We start from the raw sequence: 4,520 nt of genomic DNA on the forward strand, positions 1-4,520 counted from the left end.
TAGGTAGGTGTAAAAGTGACTCGGCAATCAGGATAGAGATTACATCTCCTCATCCAGGGAGTACACACACAAACACACACACACACACACACACACACACACAGGGAATGTTGTGTTTGTTTGATAATGTTTCAGGACTATGAAAATTGAAAAAAGGATTAGCCTATGGATTATGAAAACAACAAAAATAAATGGGAAAATGGGAGAGGAGAAATGACTAGAGACAGTGTTGTTTAACTCACTGACCATGACCCATGAGTTCTTCTTACCTTTGTTCAGTAGAAAAGTCTCCCTCTCTAAACTCTATAAAACGACCCATAGACTTGTCACTCTTCATGGACACACAGCTGGGTACAGGGGAGGCTGGTCTCTCCTGCTTGATTGGGCTTCAACACAACAGAGACAAACATTACGTCTCTCATCTACTCTGAGCTCAGATGGCGAAACAAGAGTTTCATTCCAAAACGCTATATATCCATTTTCAGAAATGTTGGTCAATTAGCTTTTATTGTTTAAAGAAATTATTAAACCACTACAATGCTTTATAAAGGCGTCTAAAGTGGGTAAATTCCACTTTAAAATGTCAGACTTGATTGTCCCTGATGAAAAATGTATGAACCCCTACAGAAAATATCCCTTAATTATAATCCACCTAAAAATACACATTTGCTATTGCTGCAGGATTATGTTCCTGCTGTGAGAAACTGGGTCAAATTAAGATATGGCATCTGTAAATGCATTCATCTTAAGGTAGATAGTTGAGACGACCACGTATCACAGTCAAATTTACAGGATACGAACATTACATTCCAGCTAAACAATGGTTTTAAATCACATCTCAAATCTACAATAGATATATTGAAGGTATCCATTAGTAATAATTTCTGATGAAAAAACACAAATGTGATTTTCTTTCTCCTATATAGCGTTTTGGAATATAAATTCTTAAACAATATTGTCAGCTCACCTCTTAGTTTTGGTGTCATGTCCCCCAAAGAGACTCCTTTTAGAGGCAGGGCCCCCCTCCTCTCTCTCCCCAGAGAGACTCATTTTAGAGGCAGGGACCCCCTCCTCTCTCTCCCCAGAGAGAATCATTTTAGAGGCAGGGCCCCCCTCCTCTCTCTCCCCAGAGAGACTCATTTTAGAGGCAGGGCCCCCCTCCTCTCTCTCCCCAGAGAGACTCATTTTAGAGCAGTGACCCCTAAACAGAGATGCAGCATGTTGGTTGTGGTTAACACAGTGACAACTAATTCTTGAATGTCAATTGTTCTCTTTTATTCATGATCTCTTAGAAATAAAACAGTTTACTAACAGACACATCCAAACAGTCAGGTGATTTAATGCAATGACCTTTTCTAGCCCAATGACTACGCAAAACCGCCCACAAGGCCTGAAAACTAGGCCAAAACATAGACCCTGATAGGCCTACATGTTATTTCAGATAGCCTCCAGTAGCCTGGGCAATATGTAGGCAAGATGTAAGCTGAATGATTTAGCAGCTTGCTTAGTTCAAATTGACAGATTAATTAATTTAACATGAACAGCAAGGCGATTTTGAGGTAGGAAGTGCTTCTGTTGCCCAGTAGCCTGCTGGAATAGGCTACTGAGGATGGGGTCGTAATTTCAATCTGTATTAAATATTAATAACATGGATATGAACTGAATAGGTCCATGCTTGTCAACAACAGCCAGGTATTTTTTTTTTACCTGTTGCCTAATCTGACTGACTGTTACCTTCAATCTAATGCATTCTAACATCTGATCAGCAATTGCGATAGAACTGTGACCATGGTGACACTTGATAACTTCCAATTGAATTAACTAAACACGGCCATTAATAATTACATAATAACACAAGGCTACAACAACAATAAACTGAAGTTAAAGGCTATTTATTACATCTGTTTGCCAGCTCCAGGTTGGCTACACAAGTGGCACAAAATGATTTGCAACGACTCCAGTCATTTCAACATATTTATAGTATAAAATGGCAGGCTACAGTTGCCTAGACAGGCATAACAATGAATAGGCTACTTGATGGCCAACAGATCTATCATTCTCCACATTTCATGTCAGTTTCATTGTGGAGTTTTTCTCATAACAGAAGCACATGATGGAGTTCCATAACTTCCATTTTCAAAATGTACACTCGAGAGACCCAAGAACAGAGCATGTGTAAAAACCTTGGCATGATATGGTTTTCCATAAGCAAAGTCGACATTAGAATGCAGTTTAAACCACCTCCGACAGAATGTATCTAACGTGCTCTAGAGCGCCTAAAGTAGTTTTCCTGTGATTTGTCACCTTATTTCTTGATGTGCATCAGTTCTACAGCGTTAATATGTTTCATGGAATAAGGGTTGTAAAATAGGTGTCTCCTTAATGACAATGATAATATCCTACCTTATAACACATAGACCTACTGATTAGTTTCCACTTTGAAAACTGCTGTCTGTCAGCAACTAAGCTCAAGTAGCAGTTCTACTAACTAGTACTATCTCATTCCAGGTATTCATTCTTACTCTGTCCTTTAGAATAGATTATTGTTCAGAAATACTTACTTTATTTTTCAGTTCTCTCCATATAGTGTTTTCTGCTCTGTCATCTCCAAATGGATCCTGTACAGAAGAAACATTTACTTTCAGTTTCATCTCAGCCGCCTCCCCACCCTGATAATAAAGTGTTTTATTGGTATCTTCCACTAGAGGGCAGTAAACCCCTGCTGTACCAGCCACCACGTTTACATGCACACCAATATCCCGTTATTATTCAGGATACTTCAGTATTCTGTTTTTGAGTTGATGCAAGTTCACATCTTATCCCTGTTACAAATGTTTCTGAGGTCTGCTCAGGCTCAGTTTCACATATCATATGTGATTATGTTTTCATCTGATTGTCAAACAAATCCCTTCAAAAAGTAGGCCACCTGTTCTGTTTGATCCACGGTAATAATGTATTTAGCTGATTCTCTGTACAGGACCGTATAACCTACTGGCTACTTTCACCCCTAATTTAGACACGTTTCTGCTTATAATTAGCCACATTTGGTCGGCCATTTGTTTGTCAACAATAGTTTGATACATGCAGATTCTCTTCTGTTATAACGTGTTGCCCCAGAAGACTAAATAAAGTAGTGTTCAGCAGAATAATGTCGTACATTGACAGAATGAATGCATTAGTAATCTTGTTAAAACTGCTAAAGTTCAGCGTTTCGTTTAGGGACCATGAGAAAACGCAATAACTCCAAAACAGTGGAAAGATTGGTACTATGCAAAATGTCCAAATGTCATCGGTTTGAACGGTTTAATAATGTTGATAAGGTTGAAAATACTGTTTGCATAATAGTGTCAAAGATAACACCTTACAATCTCATTCACATTATCTCAAGAGATACTGAAATGAATAACATTTATCCACCCCTGTTCCCGAGACAAAATGAACATTTGTTGTATCATTTAACCCTCCCGTTGTCCTAGGGTCAAAATGTCCCACCACTGTGTTGAACCAACTTTATTTAATTTTTTTATTTTTGGGATCATTTGTGAGAAGGAGGCAGTGATACTTTCTTTAAAGTCTCACTGTCTCCTTCTCACAAATAATCCCCAAAATATAAAAATTAAATAAAGTTGGTTCAACCCAGTGGCGGGTCATTTTGACCCTAGGACAACGGGAGGGTTAAATGCCAGAAATCCATAATTCTGCAGGAGTTCATATTATATTAGGTTACAGGCCTACAGTCAGTGTCCAGAATTCAGTTACTATTCCATTTAACCCATATGAAAATGCATCAAATTCCCTTTCAGGATCCATATTTTGGTATTTTTAAGGTAAATGATGAAGACCGCTGTCTATTGAAACGTTGGTCATCAGGTTATTACATTATTTCATCTGAGCTCATAGAGTGTGAGACTCTCCTTTTTTTTACAAGTGTTCTCCTCTGCTACCCAACACCTCTCCTAAACAGGTGTCCTCCTCTGCTACCCAGGACCTCTCCTAAACAGGTGTTCTCCTTTGTTACCCAGCACCTCTCCTAAACAGGTGTTCTCCTCTGTTACCCAGCACCACTCCTAAACAGGTGTTCTACTCTGCTTCCCAGCACCTCTCCTAAACAGGTGTTCTCCTCTGTTAGCCAGCACCTCTCCTAAACAGGTGTTCTCCTCTGCTACCCAGTACCTCTCCTAAACAGGTGTTCTCCTCTGTTACCCAGCACCTCTCCTAAACAGGTGTTCTACTCTGTTAGCCAGCACCTCTCCTAAACAGGTGTTCTCCTCTGTTACCCAGGACCTCTCCTAAACAGGTGTTCTACTCTGTTAGCCAGCACCTCTCCTAAACAGGTGTTCTACTCTGCTACCCAGCACCTCTCCTAACCAGGTGTTCTACTCTGGTAGCCAGCACCTCTCCTAAACAGGTGTTCTACTCTGGTAGCCAGCACCTCTCCTAAACAGGTGTTCTACTCTGTTAGCCAGCACCTCTCCTAAACAGGTGTTCTACTCTGTTAGCCAGCACCTCTCCTAAACAGG

Source organism: Coregonus lavaretus (assembly GCF_964263955.1).
Source record: "Coregonus lavaretus genome assembly, contig: HAP1_SCAFFOLD_2789, whole genome shotgun sequence".
NCBI classification, from domain to species: Eukaryota; Metazoa; Chordata; class Actinopteri; order Salmoniformes; family Salmonidae; genus Coregonus; species Coregonus lavaretus.